This window comes from Eleutherodactylus coqui, chromosome 12 (assembly GCF_035609145.1).
Source record: "Eleutherodactylus coqui strain aEleCoq1 chromosome 12, aEleCoq1.hap1, whole genome shotgun sequence".
Taxonomy (NCBI): Eukaryota; Metazoa; Chordata; class Amphibia; order Anura; family Eleutherodactylidae; genus Eleutherodactylus; species Eleutherodactylus coqui.
In genome coordinates, this window is record NC_089848.1 from 47080427 (window position 1) to 47097992 (window position 17566).

Below are 17566 nucleotides of genomic sequence, written 5' to 3' on the forward strand. Positions count from 1 at the left end.
AATTCTCTAAATCACATTTAAAGAAAGGATAGGTATTCAAACCTTGACAAGATTTATATGCTAGCATGAATCTCTGGCCAATTGTTCATGATATGGCTCCGTTTTCTGGGCTGGAAACCAAATATGAATCACACTGTAAGGACAGCAATGTATTTGACACACTGTAATCAATACATACTTTACAGAACGATGAGCTGCCTGAGCCGGTGGAAAACCATTTTCGTATCATTGCTTTTAAAAAACTATGTATTAGGAACAATAAGAGACAATGATGGAAAGAGACACGCGAAACAGAGAAAAAGACTTTCATGGTGATTATGTAGCATCCAGATCTAAAGACAGATAAATACAAATTGTTTCAGTGTCAGGGTTTAGTTGTGACCTTGTAGTGTAATAAAGGTCACTTTTGATCATATTACAGTAGTTTTGCAGTGAAATGGTTTATACTAAATCTTATCCTACAGAGACAGTTTCACAACACGGCATATATTCCACTACAATAAATTCACAATAGACTCACTTTACAACTAAAGGTCGTGCTTCATGATATAAGAGCAGTTACAGAGTACCTAACTTTTCAGATGACTTTTCAGAATAAGCTATAACACTATTTCTGGCTATTATTTGACTTGTATCATGTATTTTTTCCTGTCTGCAGGGGATACATCTGATTCTCAATCTTCTCAGGACTGGTGAGAGGAGCCTGGCTGCTGTGCTATGTAAATTGTACATAGCGAATTTCATAACCTGCTCTCCAAGTGTCTGTAAGGCCTCATGGGCGTGGGATACACACTAAATGGAGTCAATGGAAGTCAATGGATTTTTGTTGATCCATGCACATGTGCATATGGACACTACATGTCCATACGCATTGAAAAATCATATGCAGGAAAAAAGAGATTCAATACGCAAGGATACACAGCTAATTACATGCAATGTTTTATGAATACACCCATGGACATGAGGCCTAACCTACAGAGACATAAAGTCATCATGTAGAACATTGCATAGCAAGAATGAACAGTGGAGATGTGATTACTGTAGTTAAATTGCAGTAGAAAGTGGTTTACTGATAGCTTTCAGGCAGTGTCTGTGTGAGTCTACCCTTCCCTGCTTCTCCTCCTCTTTCTACAGCTCTTCTTAGAATCCAATGAGCACCATGACTCATCTCCCTCCCCCACGCCAGTTCTAATGTCTCCTGTCAATTAATTTAGAGTAGGCAGTGGACAGCAAGCTAAGAGGAATGGTGACAAAAATATGGAGTGATTTTTCAGCACATAAATGTTGCTTTAGGCAAATAAATAGCTGTTTTGTTAATTAGCACACTGGCAATCATGTATGCACAAGTTGTTAGAAAAATAACAATTTGATATATATGCTAATATATAGAAGGATGCAAATAAATACATCATTGATGAAGTGCTGGAAGGTAGCGGTAGCATTACAGAGACCGAATGGCATCACTAGAGATTCGAAGTGTCCATATTTTGTTCTAAAAGCCATCTTCCATTCACCTCCAAGGCGGATCCATACCAGATTATATGCCCCTCTGAGGTCTAGTTTAGTAAAGAACTTGGCTGCCCGAAGCCTCTCCAGCAGTTTTGGAATTAACAGGAGAGGATAGCGATTCTTAATAGTAATCTTGTTTAGCTCCATGCATGGCCGAAGAGTAGAGTCCTTCTTTTTAACGAGCTAGATAGCTCAATAAGAAGGGTCAGTGGTTCCCGGTTCAAGTCCTGACACTATCAGCCAATCATAGAACACCTGAGCCAATATTAACTGTTCTGTAAATGGATAATGCATTGGTAGGGTGAGGGGAAAAGAAGGGCACTTGTTATAAAAGTGGACCCCTTCTCCATCAAGGGCAACTGAATATGCTGCACAGATAGAATGTTCACCCTTGCACAGAATATATCATTAAATTAAAACAGTGGCAGCACTCCAAAGTTCCACAGTAGAAATTAGAACTATATGAACATGACTCACCCAGTTTGTACAGTCTATCCTCCACAGGGATGGCTGTCACACTTTGATCCAAAATGGTGTTGAGATCAATATCAATCCATTTATGGTTAGAACCCCTCATCCTGCTTGGGACATCCAAGAATGTAGAGGATCTATGCAACTTTGTTGGTGGAATTCAGCACTCTAGACATAATATATACATGACATATATCCAAAACCACCATGTTAACCTACCAGGTAAGTGATGATCCAGTCCAGCATGGTTGACAGCCGACCTCAGAGTGGGAGGTAAGATACCGGATGTATGAATCCCATATGCAGATAGAAACTAGGGAAGGTATCATGCCCTGAACTAATAACCAGGAGGGGAGACCCGTGCTTAAAATCGAAGCACTCATCCCAATAAGGATGACCCCACGGTCTTCTTCTAGGTGTTGACTGACCGTGGCAGGACAGAAATCCTATAAAATAAACAATAGAACAATACTGGGATGTACAGGAACAAAGGAGGTACAAACTGACAGGGATGAACAGAGAGGCAGACTCACGAGAGTGACGGACAGCTGGATACACAAACGGAGAGCACAGAACACGAGCAGGTAGCAAGGAAACAAGGTAACTCCCCAAGCAGTGGCTGAACATGAAGTGAAGGGAACAAACCTCATATCAACACTACAGCAAGGACTGAAAGGCCCAGAGCGGCTATATAGAGCGGTGATTAGAAAAGGTGCATCAGCTGAGCAGAAGACCCAGAAACCATTAACCCTAGGAGTGCTGAATGAAAATAAATATAAGCTCGGGGGAACAGGGAAAATGGGACAATGCCCATTTCTGCTAGATAGGCAGAGGATTGTGTCTGAACAGTGTACCTAACAGATACTACATCTCGAGTGTTTTGGCAGGAGATTATAACCACTCCCCTAATAAGTAGACATTGTATCTTATAAATTGAGTGTTCTTTTTTCTCGTTCTGTGCTTGATAAAGGAACTTCCTTCGAAACGTGTTGCACAATTTGTATTTCCATATACTGTATATACTATAGCAATAAAGTAGTGTTAAATCAGAATTTTGTATCGTGGACTCCATTCTTCCAGTGACCAATTCAAAAGTGCATCTAGGACCTCCACAAACATAAGTGTCTTTGCCTTTCTTTGCATGTCGCCTTTTTTTGGATATATATCATCAATATAACCTCTAGAGTGCTGAAACTTTTTTTTTCTTTTTAAATGTTATTTGTTTGCAGAACATAAAATTACACTCCAAAACTGAAGTTAGGCATAGTTGTATCTATGAAGGCTGTGCTGCGTGGATTTACACATAGACCTTCCAGCTCTATATCATATTGTTCCATATGGCACAGTATTAACCTGTTAGTGGCTGCCCACCCTAAATGTACAGTGGGCAGTCTTGCTTGAAGTGTGGAGTTGGCTTGGGAGATAAAACAACTTTGTAGTCATTAAGTGCCGGATGTTTGAAATAGCTGACACCCACATGCAACAGCCACGATTAGAGCACGCTCCAGTTGTGGTTGTTTAACTACTTGGATGCTTTGGTCAAAGCTGGCACCCTCTGGCATCTCATCACCCCCTCTGAGACACAATGGGTTTACAAGTCAGCCTAGTAAAGACTCCAAGTGATGCCATATACTGCAGTCTATTAAGCCCTGCTCCAGCAGCTACCTGTCACATCCCCTAACAACACTATAACTTAATTTACAGTGCTGTGGGGACGTGTCAGGTTCCCTTTCAGTTTAAGGGCCCAGTCAGACGAGCAATTTTTTTGTGCGCCTATGTGCACAAAAAAAGGGCTCCACGAATGTTCAAAATGTGCGTGACCGAAGCTCCATGCCCATTGCTTTCAACTACTGCCACCCCATTGAAAGCAATGCAAGCAAATAGCTGTTCCCTGCTGTGGCTGTGACAGCTGCAGCAGGGGATTCCTTGGATATGAAACCCTTGGATGCTGTCACATCCAGGGGTTTCACCTTGTGGTCAATGGGGCTAACGCCATTAAAAACATACGGAGAATATCACGAATATAGGCGCGCTCAAAAAATGCTCGTCTGATTTCACCCTAAAAAATGGAACCAAATGCAATGGAAACAAAACTGAAAGCTTTCCATTTGCTTTTCGTTTTTTTTAAAAACCCATTGAAATCCATGGGGGAAAAAAAACGGATTTGCTTATTTCATTTTTACTTCAGTTTCTCTGTTTCAAAAATGGAAGAGAGAAATGGAAATCCAAACTCGGATGTGAATGGGGCCTTACTGTAAATCTAAGTCTGGATATTGATGTTTGTAGCTAGAAGTATTGCAGCTGTATAGAGCCTTAGTAATACTTCCAATCTGCCACCATAATAACTTATATTAATCATGATTTTAGCGTGAATGATGTAGATATAGTGTTAAGCTGTAATCTTGGAGCAGACACAGCATTATCATTATGACTGACAGCAAAACATTTTAACTTAAAATAATTAGACATTAATTGTTCCTAGAGTGAGAATTTCCAACAGAAGACAAAGAACCTTTATGGAAATGATAGAATGAATCCTATATATCAGAGATAATGATATGTTCATTAAATACAATATTTATATTGATTGATTATAGTCAGAGATTTTCAACTTACTATGTATGTGTTCAATGTACAAGTGTGTAATTATCACTCTGAAGAACAAAGCAGGAATTAGCATAATTTACAACATAGAAGTAACTTTATATCTGAAATACTAAAAGATGAGAAATGATCTGAAATGATGTGCGCGTGTGCTGAACACGGCAGTCAATGGAAGTCTCCTTAGGTAACTTTGATATGAGTCAGCGATGGATTTGCAAACTTACTTTATTGAAATATTATTTCTTGCTTTGTATAATAAGGCTATATACACAATGAATGGAATTAGGCAGAATCTGCTGATTTGGACAGGATCACACAAGTCTCTAATACAGTCTATTTCTATGGGTTCCTCTAAATCAACGTAATTGCACGCGTTTTTGCACACACAAAATATACATATGCAAGGCGCAGAGGATAGAACTTATTGATGTCAATAGGTTTTTTACATGAACTATTTTTTTGTGCACATTTCAGGTGCACGCAAAAATAGAACCTGTTCTATCTTTTTGAGTATTTGCGCAGCAAAGGTCCCCACAGAAGTCTATGGGAGGCACAAAAATGTGTGCACAAATATATATTGGAGCAGTATTCTCAATACTAAGCTCTCGCTCATGACCTGAAGGTTGCAAGTTCAATCTCCATGTGCTACAGGTAGCCCACTCAAGGTTGACTCATCCTTTTATCCTTACGAGGTTGGTAAAGTGAGTACCCAGCTTGCTGAAGGGTAATGAATAAATTACTTGAAAGTGCTGCAGAATAAGTTGGCGCTATACAAATAACAGGATTTATTTTTTATTTATTTTCCCGGAATACAAGCACTGCCATTGGATTTTGGCTAGCAGCTATCTAATCTGCATGGGTGGACTGAGGATAGGTCATCAATTGTATTCTCCCTAGAAAACCCATTTACCCTATCCCAACTTTTGTGAGATGTGTTGCTGCCATCAATTTCTAAATTAGTTTTTTTTTTTTTTTAATGAAATGGAAGAATGTCTCCTTTCCCCCCTCTGATATTTGTTCTATGCTCAATTGTGAGTGCAGAATGGTTAATTCTTTCTTTCTTTACATTTCTTTACATTTTACACAGCGACCCAATGTTTTTGGAATTAGGATTGTATAACATACAGCTACCAATAGAATGTGAGTAGGTATACAGAGCAACTGGCTATACTAGACGTATGAAGAACCCACAAGACACATGGTAGAGTTTACATTTTCTTTTAATCCCTGTACTGTGTATTCATTTTTATAATAACTAGATTGACCCGATGTTCACTACACAAAACATAAAATTCTTGGAAAAATGGTTGTAAATGTTTTAAGAACTGTCGAGTGAGGATTCAGCTTGAACTGTTAGCCACCCATGGCTTGGTGTTCCACATTTTGGGGACATGGCAACAGTCAATTAGTGTATATTATATGTCAATATATTACACCACTTACTATAGTATATGTTACTGTGGAGCCCCCAGTATTTTCGTGTATTGTGAGGTAATATCTTGGAGCACTGGTATACTCTACGGATTGCATCTACTATAGAGAGAGAATACAGTTGCAAAGCTGTAGACCATTATATGCCTATGTATAGCAGAGCTGAGTGTATTTACCAGTGGGTAGCAGAGCTCCCCCCTCCCAGCTTCCCTCTTTTCCCACCCCTTTCCTTTGCTCTTCCCCTCCATTTCCTTCCCTCTTCCCCCCTTTCCTTCCCTCATCCCCCATCCCCTCGCCTCCCCCCGTCTTCTAACCTCATCCTCCCCCCTCCTGCCCCCCCCTCTTACCCTCCCCCTTCCTCCCCTCATCCCCCTTATCCTCCCCTCATCCTTTTCCCTCTTTCCCTCATTCCCCCCTCTCCTCCCCTCATCCTCTCTTCACCCTTCTCCCTCTTCTCCTCATCCCCCCTCTCCTCTCATCTCCCCCCTTCTCCCCTCATGACCCCCCTCTCCTCCTGTCATCCCCCTACTCTCCTCCCCTCATCCCCCCTCTGCTCATGTCTCACCCCTCTCCTTCCTCCTCCCCCCTTCTGCTCCCGTCTTTTTTAAGTCCTGTTAATGAAAGGCTGGATCATTACCCCGGCCTTAAGCACTTTTTGCTGTTATATTAGAATCATTTCCTTTCCCAGGATGTTTTCTCTTGATTTCAATGCTAGTTTGTTTAGAATTACGTGTTACCTTAAAAAAAAAATCAAAACATTTACATTTATAAAATCAAAAGATATGATTAGATTGTTAAACTTTTACGTTAGTTTGAAACAAAAAAGATGTAATAAATAGAATGAATATGATTCAGGATATATTGACACATTGCTTATCTAGATAGTAAACAGCCCCATTCATTGAGCAGCTGTGTAATGCATCAGTCCATAGGTACTATTTATTGAAATGCTGAAGTTCTGGTGAATCATTCTTCTGAATTTATGAAGCATTGCTGTGCCAAAATTAATTCCAAGTAGATAATAATAGCAAACATTAAGGGAGTCGTTCTCCTGCTCTGCACTACAAATAGAAAGGCAGTTAGTGCACAGAAAGTTCTGCACTGTAAGGAAAGACGTTGTCCTGCCAAGTACGAATTTAGCTGTACATTTATCAGTACATTTCCTATATGGAAGACACTTAATAATCACGTTTCACAGTTGTAACAGTGGAAAACACGGAAGCTAAATATCAGACATGGGATTTGAAAGATAAGAAATCAAAGTTTGTTTTACTCTTTTTGGACTTTGCATAAACAGCCCATATAGTTAACAACTGAATGGGAGCAACACGTTGTACTTTATGGCACTGCCACTTCCTTTTAAAAATTGGCAAGGGTCACAAAAGTCAGGCCTTCACTGAATTGTACATTGGAACTCACTTTACTGTCATATGTCTCACTATCAGACATAGAATCATAGTGCATTTAAAATAAACAAAAACTGGTAAATGCTGTTTTCCAATTTTACTGACATTGGTGCCAGTGGGGAGGATGAGGCATATATGGAAAAAAAAAAACAATAATACTGACTCCCGCTTCGCTCTGCTCTCTTGCCACTGATGGCTGCAGCTCAAGACTCAGTTTATTTGGGCTGCAACGGTAAGATGGGTTGCTTACCAAAATGACCGCTGCAGCCAATAGGAGACTAGCAGTGATGTCATCAGTGACATCCTGTAAGCCTGTCTCGGTACCTCTACATTAGAAGCCCACATGACAGTTTTATGGGATGTCACCAGGCCTTCTAGCCGGGTGACATCACATTTCAGATGCACCATGATGAGTATATGTCTTTCATATAGTTTAGACACGGGAATCCAAAATTACATCTAAGAAATAACTCAGGTGAACCCCTTTAACTGTATTGGAAGGGAGAAAATTCAATTCAAAGATCAACTTCCAAACTTTTTTTCTATATGTCTTAAGTTAAAAATAAAGTCATAATTAGAGATGAGCGAGCACTAGAGATGAGCGAGCACCAAAATGCTCGGGTGCTCGTTACTCGGGACGAAATTATCGCGATGCTCGAGGGTTCGTTTCGAATAACGAACCCCATTGAAGTCAATGGGCGACCCGAGCATTTTTGTATTTCGCCGATGCTCGCTAAGGTTTTCATGTGTGAAAATCTGGGCAATTCAAGAAAGTGATGGGAACGACACAGCAACGGATAGGGCAGGCGAGGGGCTACATGTTGGGCTGCATCTCAAGTTCACAGGTCCCACTATTAAGCCACAATACTGGCAAGAGTGCCCCCCCCCTCCCAACAATTTTTACTTCTGAAAAGCCCTCATTAGCAAAGCATACCTTAGCTAAGCACCACACTACCTCCAACAAAGCACAATCACTGCCTGCATGACACTCCGCTGCCATTTCTCCTGGGTTACATGCTGCCCAACCCCCCCTGCACGACCCAGTGTCCACAGCGCACACCAAACTGTCCCTGCCCAGCCTTCAGCTGCCCTCATGCCACGCCACACTCATGTCTATTTATAAGTGCGTCTGCCACAGGAAAAGCAGGCACACACTGCAGAGGGTTGGCATGGCTAGGCAGCGACCCCCCCATAAAAGGGGCGGGCCGATAGTCCACAATGCTGTACAGAAGCAATGAGAAATCCAATCCTGTGCCACCTCCGTCTGGAGCTGCACACGTGGGCATAGCAATGGGGAACCTATGTGCCACACACTATTCATTCTGTCAAGGTGTCTGCATGCCCCAGTCAGACCGGGCTTTTTAATTCATAGACACAGGCAGGTACAACTCCCTATTGTGAAGTCCCTGTGGACCGACAGCATGGGTGGCTCCCTGGAACCCACCGGCGGTACATAAAAATATCCCATTGCATTGCCCAACACAGCTGAGGTAGTAATGTCGTGCTTAATGCAGGTGGGCTTCGGCCCACACTGCATGCCCCAGTCTGACTGGGGTTCTTTAGAAGTGGAAACAGATGCATTTATAATTCCCTGTGGACCCACAGCATGGGTGGGTGCCAGGAAGCCACCGGCGGTACATAAAAATATCCCATTGCATTGCCCAACACAGCTGAGGTAGTAATGTCGTGCTTAATACAGGTGGGCTTCGGCCCACACTGCATGCCCCAGTCAGACTGGGGTTCTTTAGAAGTGGAAACAGATGCATTTATAATTCCCTGTGGACCCACAGCATGGGTGGCTCCCTGGAACCCACCGGCGGTACATAAAAATATCCCATTGCATTGCCCAACACAGCTGAGGTAGTAATGTCGTGCTTAATGCAGGTGGGCTTCGGCCCACACTGCATGCCCCAGTCTGACTGGGGTTCTTTAGAAGTGGAAACAGATGCATTTATAATTCCCTGTGGACCCACAGCATGGGTGGGTGCCAGGAAGCCACCGGCGGTACATAAAAATATCCCATTGCATTGCCCAACACAGCTGAGGTAGTAATGTCGTGCTCAATACAGGTGGGCTTCGACCCACACTGCATGCCCCAGTCTGACTGGTAATATGTACCTTAACAGTAACCTCGTTGGTGGTAATGTGGTGGTGACTGCGGACCTGGTAGCGCGGTTTAATGTAGTTGGCTTTCGGAATGTGGCCAGGATTAAGTGGGCCGTGGCGGGGGGATGGTGGTGGTGCTCTCTTGTTGTGTCGTTAAAGGTGAAATTCTTGGACTGCCACCAGACGGACCAATGCAAAGGTATTTGCCAAGAATGTTTTCATTGTTGGAGGAGGAGGGGGATGTTTTGGAGGCACTATGTGACCTCTACACGTGTCCGTGGTTATATGCACCTTAACAGTAACAGCGTTGGTGGGAAATGGCCTCGCCGTCATCATGTCTTTGTGAAGCCTCTGTTTCCACACCCCAGTGACATACCATTAGCAGCGGTATAGGCAAAGCCCAGAATTATTAACATTTCAGCGGTAGCATTAGGGACAGGCCCCACTAACATATCACTAGCAGCAGTATAGGGGGAGCGCAGTCTTAGTTCCATTTCAGTAATAGTAGCACTCAAGACAGGCCCCAGTAACATTCCCATTGCAGCAGTTTAGGGAGATAACAGTCTCTTTCACATTTCAGTAGCTGCAGTATAGACAAGGCCCCAGTTACATTTATGTAGCTAAAGTGTAGGCCAACCCCACACACCTTTCTGTACCATGAGTGCAGGTGAAGAACATAGAAATTACTATGATTACACTGTAGGTGAGGGCCCAAAAAAATTGGTGTACCAACAGTACTAATGTACCTCAGAAAAAATTGGCCATGCCCAACCAAGATGGCAGGTGAAACCCATTAATCGCTTTGGTTAATGTGGCTTAAGTGGTAACTAGGCCTGGAGGCAGCCCAGTTGAACGAAAAATTGATTCAAGTTAAAGTTTCAACGCTTGTAAGAGCATTGAAACGTATAAAAAATTTTTAAAAAAATTATATGAGTGAGCCTTGTGGCCCTAAGAAAAATTGCCCGTTCGGCGTGATTACGTGAGGTTTCAGGAGGAGGAGCAGGAGGAGGAGGAGGAATATTATACACAGATTGATGAAGCAGAAATGTCCCCGTTTTGGATGGTGAGAGAGAACGATGCTTCCATCCGCGGGTGCAGCCTACGTATTGTTTAGGTATTGCTGCTGTCTGCTGGTGGAGAAGAAAAGTCTGGGGAAATCCAGGCTTTGTTCATCTTTATGAGTGTAAGCCTGTCGGCACTGTCGGTTGACAGGCGGGTACGCTTATCTGTGATGATTCCCCCAGCCGCACTAAACACCCTCTCTGACAAGACGCTAGCCGCAGGACAAGCAAGCACCTCCAGGGCATACAGCGCGAGTTCAGGCCACGTGTCCAGCTTCGACACCCAGTAGTTGTAGGGGGCAGAGGCGTCAGGGAGGACGGTCGTGCGATCGGCTACGTACTCCCTCACCATCCTTTTACAGTGCTCCCGCCGACTCAGCCTTGACTGGGGAGCGGTGACACAGTCTTGCTGGGGAGCCATAAAGCTGTCCAGGGCCTTAAAGACTGTTGTACTGCCTGTGCTGTACATGCTGCTCGATCTCCGCACCTCCCCTGCTACCTGGCCCTCGGAACTGCGCCTTCTGCCACTAGCGCTGTCGGATGGGAATTTTACCATCAGCTTGTCCGCCAGGGTCCTGTGGTATAGCAACACTCTCAAACCCCTTTCCTCTTCGGGAATGAGAGTGGAAAGGTTCTCCTTATACCGTGGGTCGAGCAGTGTGTACACCCAGTAAACCGTAGTGGCCAGAATGCGTGTAACGCGAGGGTCACGAGAAAGGCATCCTAACATGAAGTCAGCCATGTGTGCCAGGGTACCTGTACGCAACACATGGCTGTCTTCACTAGGAAGATCACTTTCAGGATCCTCCTCCTCCTCCTCAGGCCATACACGCTGAAAGGATGACAGGCAAGCAGCATGGGTACCGTCAGCAGTTGGCCAACTGTCTCTTCCCCCTCCTCCTCATCCTCCTCATGCTCCTCCTCCTCCTCCTGAACGCGCTGAGATATAGACAGGAGGGTGCTCTGACTATCCAGCGACATACTGTCTTCCCCCGCCTCCGTTTCCGAGCGCAAAGCGTCTGCCTTTATGCTTTGCAGGGAACTTCTCAAGATGCATAGCAGAGGAATGGTGACGCTAATGATTGCAGCATCGCCGCTCACCACCTGGGTAGACTGCTGAAAGTTTCGAAGGACCTGGCAGATGTCTGCCAACCAGGCCCACTCTTCTGAAAATAATTGAGGAGGCTGACTCCCACTGCGCCGCCCATGTTGGAGTTGGTATTCCACTATTCCACTATAGCTCTACGCTGCTCATAGAGCCTGGCCAACATGTGGAGCGTAGAGTTCCACCGTGTGGGCACGTCGCACAGCAGTCGGTGCACTGGCAGATTAAACCGATGTTGCAGGGTCCGCAGGGTGGCAGCGTCCGTGTGGGACTTGCGGAAATGTGCGCAGAGCCGGCGCACCTTTACGAGCAGGTCTGACAAGCGTGGGTAGCTTTTCAGAAAGCACTGAACCACCAAATTAAAGACGTGGGCCAGGCATGGCACGTGCGTGAGGCTGCCGAGCTGCAGAGCCGCCACCAGGTTACGGCCGTTGTCACACACGACCATGCCCGGTTGGAGGCTTAGCGGCGCAAGCCAGCGGTCGGTCTGCTCTGTCAGACCCTGTAGCAGTTCGTGGACCGTGTGCCTCTTATCTCCTAAGCTGAGTAGTTTCAGCACGGCCTGCTGACGCTTGCCCATCGCTGTGCTGCCACGACGCGCGACACCGACTGCTGGCGACGCGCTGCTGCTGACACATCTTGATTGCGAGACAGAGGTTGCGTTGGAGGAGGAGGAGGAGGAGGGTGCTTTAGTGGAGGAAGCATACACCGCCGCAGATACCACCACCGAGGTGGGGCCTGCAATTCTGGGGGTGGGTAGGACGTGAGCGGTCCCAGGCTCTGACTCTGTCCCAGCCTCCACTAAATTCACCCAATGTGCCGTCAGGGAGATGTAGTGGCCCTGCCCGCCTGTGCTTGTCCACGTGTCCGTTGTTAAGTGGACCTTGGCAGTAACCGCGTTGGTGAGGGCGCGTACAATGTTGCGGGAGACGTGGTCATGCAGGGCTGGGACAGCACATCGGGAAAAGTAGTGGCGACTGGGAACTGAGTAGCGCGGGGCCGCCGCCGCCATCATACTTTTGAAGGACTCCGTTTCCACAACCCTATACGGCAGCATCTCAAGGCTGATAAATTTGGCTATGTGGACGGTTAACGCTTGAGCGTGCGGGTGCGTGGCGGCGTACTTGCGCTTGCGCTTAAACACTTGCGCTAGCGACGGCTGGACGGTGCGGTGCGAGACATTGCTGGATTGGGCTGAGGACAGCGGAGGTGAAGGTGTGGGTGCAGGCCAGGAGACGGTAGTGCCTGTGTCCTCAGAGCGGGGTTGGATCTCAGTGGCAGGTTGGGGCACAGGGGGAGAGGCAGCGGTGCAAACCGGAGGCGGTGAACGGCCTTCGTCCCACCTTGTGGGGTGCTTGGCCATCATATGTCTGCGCATGCTGGTGGTGGTGAGGCTGTTGGTGGTGGCTCCCCGGCTGATCTTGGCGCGACAAAGGTTGCACACCACTGTTCGTCGGTCGTCAGGCGTCTCTGTGAAAAACTGCCAGACCTTAGAGCACCTTGGCCTCTGCAGGGTGGCATGGCGCGAGGGTGCGCTTTGGGAAACAGTTGGTAGATTATTCGGTCTGGCCCTGCCTCTACCCCTGGCCACCGCACTGCCTCTTGCAACCTGCCCTGCTGCTGCCCTTGCCTCCCCCTCTGAAGACCTGTCCTGAGTAGGCGTTGCAAACCAGGTGGGGTCAGTCACCTCATCGTCCTGCTGCTCTTCCTCAGAATCCTCTGTGCGCTCCTCCCTCGGACTTACTGCCCTTACTACTACCTCACCGATAGACAACTGGGTCTCATCGTCATCGTCCTCCTCACCCACTGAAAGGTCTTGAGACAGTTGCCTGAAGTCCCCAGCCTCATCCCCCGGACCCCGGGAACTTTCCAATGGTTGGGCATCAGTGACGATAAACTCCTCTGGTGGGAGAGTAACCACTGCTGCCCAATCTGAGCAGGGGCCCGAGAACAGTTCCTGGGAGTCTTCCCGCTCCTGAGCATGTGTCATTGTAGTGGAGTGAGGAGGCTGGGAGGAAGGAGGAGCAGCAGACAGAGGATTCAGATTTGCAGCAGTGGACGGTGCAGAACTGTGGGTGGACGATAGGTTGCTCGAAGCACTTTCTGCCATCCACGACAGGACCTGCTCACACTGCTCATTTTCTAATAAAGGTCTCCCGCGTGGACCCATTAATTGTGCGATGAATGTGGGGACGCCAGAAACGTGCCTCTCTCGTAATCCCGCATCAGTCGGCTGCGATACACCTGGATCAGGAGCTCGGCCTGTGCCCACACCCTGACTTGGGCCTCCGCGTCCTCGCCCGCGTCCACGGCCACGTCCTCTAGGCCTACCCCTACCCCTCAGCATGGTGTATTACCAGTAGTGCAGAAACAGAACGCTGTAATTAAATGTGCCGCTTATTGGCCTGTGGTTAGAGGCTGACTTCGCTTACGGAACGCACAGCAGAGCCATGAAAGAATTTTGCGCAAGCCTGCTGTAACACTTAGCTGGCTGCATATTAATTAGGACTACTACCCCCAGCAGAGACGCAGTACAGTCAGGACGGTCACAAGCAGCCCAAATAGAATGTTTTTTCCCAAATTCTTTGGGAAATGCCCACTGCCTATATAGACAGTATACGTCTTTCACCTTTCTCACTGTCCCTGCCTCAGCACTACTGGCCCTATACTATGTAAAATTACTGCAGACTGTTTCCCTCTGGACAGGATGACAGCGGTGATGTAACGGCCAACGCAGAGCCAGGAAAGAATTTTGCGCAAGCCTGCTGTAACACTTAGCTGGCTGCGTATGAATTAGGACAACTACCCCCAGCAGAGACCCAGTACACTTGTGGACAGGAATACAGCGGTGATGTAAGAGGCAACACAGAGGCAGGAAAGAATTTTGCGCAAGTCTGCTGTAACACTTAGCTGGCTGCGTATGAATTAGGACAACTACCCCAGCAGAGACCCAGTACACTTGTGGACAGAAATACAGCGGTGATGTAAGAGGCAACACAGAGGCAGGAAAGAATTTTGCGCAAGCCTGCTGTAACACTTAGCTGGCTGCGTATGAATTAGGACAACTACCCCAAGCAGAGACCCAGTACACTGAGGACGGTCACAGGCAGCCCAAATATATATTTTTTCCCAAATGTTTTTGAAAAGGCCCACTGCCTATATACACTAAATATGTCTTCTGTCCCTGCCTCACCACTACTGGCCCTGGACTATGTAAAATTACTGCAGGACGCAATGCTCTGCACGGCCGATCTGTCCATGACGGAGGAAAGTTCCGTAGCGTCCGAACTGGTGAGTACACTATATTTTTTGGCCTCATGTGTGCGGGCGCTTTTCTCACAATAGAGAATAGGAGCTACTAATGTTAAAAGCACATTGGAAAATCACAAGTTTGTGCGTTGCAATGTGATAAAATGAAGGCTCCATAGGGAAACATAGGTGATAAAAAAATCAAAACGCAGAAAGATAGGATGTGGTGCAATTTACAAATCTCGCAACATCGCATGAGTGAAAACATTGCAGATGCGAAGGAAACCATTGAAAAGCATGGCTTTCATAATTCTGCATTTTCACTCGCTCTTACATTGATATGGGTGCCTTCACACTGGCAAGGAAATCGCAGGAGAGTTGTGACTTGCGATACATACCGATTTTGCGCAAATATGAAACTGATTGTTTTGAATGGATTCATTCACATTAATGATGTTTTCCTGCATTCCACTGCAATGCGATGCTATGCAGGAAAAAAAATCACAGCATGTCCTATCTTTCTGTGATATCACCCATTGTTTTCAGCAGCGCCGGCCCCATTGAAAACAAGGGGAGAACTCTGCGATTCTCTACCGCGACTGTGACAGTCGTGGCAGGGGATTGCCTTCATCCCCAAAGTGATGCGAGGCTGTTTTCACGTGAAATGGGTTTCAATTGGTGGGGAGGGTGATATTGAGACAGGATTCATGGCCCGACATTGGCCTTGCCAGTATGAAGGCGCCTTTATAGGGCGGCTTCAGATAGACTTATTTGCACTGTGCATTGGGCGTGTAAAATTAGCGCATGTAACATGCAGAGAATACAAGCCATTGATGTCAATAGGTGCAGGACATGCGAGCATCATGCAATTTTTTTCAAAGTCCCGTAGGAAACAGTGGGTGATTCTTCCCGCTGGAACTCCCAAGGATAGAACATACTGTGATACTTTTTACTCGCAGCGTGACTGCAAAGAAAAAATTACTCCTGTGAATAGATTCATTGAAAATAATGGATTTCATAAACGTTTTTTGCACATTCCAATGCACAAATTTCGCACGAGCTAAAGGCTTCTTCCCATGGGTGCATGCGCAACTACGCTCACCACTACGGAACATAGCTGCGCATGTACAAGGTAAAAATCGCAAAAAATTTTGTGAATGCAGTTACGCATGCAAACATACCTTTTTTAAACTATCAGGGGTGCGGTTTCAGATGGACGTACTTCCGTGTGTTTGTGAGCACAAAAAATACACGTACGCAGAGAATAGAACTCATCTGTATCAAGGGGGTCATTATCATTAACAATGTTTTTGCTTGCATTTCGGTCCTGCGCAAAAACTTTACCTTTTCTATTTTCCTGGGTATTTGCTTACCTATAAAAGTTAATTGCAGGTGCGCAAAATAACCTTTTTTTTAATGGAAAAATGGATTGATTTATTGTTTTTTGTGTGCGGTAATATGTTGTTTTCTATGTTACTATATGTTTGTTTATTTATATTCCATGACATTATTCATGAGTTTATTTATTGTCTCCTCAGTGAGATCTCCGCTGCTGCTACAATGTTGCATATTTAAAACCATTCAAACCTTTAGTATCATGAGAAATGCTGGTGCAGCAAGTTTGGGAATAGTTTAATATAGATTGCATGGAAATGAGAAGATTTCTCTTTTATTTATAGGCATAAAGGAAAGCTCTCATATGGTTGTGATTCCCCCAAAATGTGTGCATGTATAATGGGATTTGTAATATTATTCATGCAATTATTTCTGTAATAGAAGACATTATGTTGCTAAAAACACTAACTCTCAGTCTACGGCCACGAAGGCTGCGCTTCCTGCAGAGGATTCACGACTGCGGTGGTTCCGTGGCAAAATCTGCAACGGATTGATAGCAAAATTTGCATATTTAACATGGACTTGCAGCGGATTGCGTGGTAGATTGCCCACAGATTGCACCCCAGTCATCGAAGGAGGTGAAATACACAGTCATAATCCACAACATAAATGGACATTCTACGGATCTATAATCTGCATCATAGATCAATCTGCACACAGATTTATTTACTGCAGATTTATTAAAATTTCTGCATGAAAATTTGTTACAGAGAATTTACAAAGTATGATCCCAGAACATGTCCTTTAGGTGCCGGTAGATATGGCGTAAATACTCAGGAATTTCCGCAGCATTAGGCCTTTTTCACATGAAAGTCATTTTAAAGCAAAATAGGCACATCAAAAAATGGCGTCTAAAAGGACCAATGGTTTCCTATGGGTTCCTTCAGACAAACGATCTTTTGATGCGTCAAAAAAAAATCGCACGTTGGGCGCATGGCCTAGATGCAGACCGAGACAGACGTGTTACTCTGAGTTCCGCTTATCTATAGCCTTTTCAAGCAACAAAAAGCCTTCCCAGCGCTTCTAAACTTCTTAAAAGCTCACTGGAAGATCCCCTGGTAAGCATGCCAAAGAGAAGATCCACAAAACCTCCTCTTCAAAAAGTCTCAGACTTTTTCTCCTCCCGCGGCCCGGGACGGACGGGACCTACAGGCAGTGATGGCTCCCCTCAGTCCTCAAGCTCCGGTGAGAGTGCAGAACCTCTACAGATCCCTGCAGAAGCCACAGGC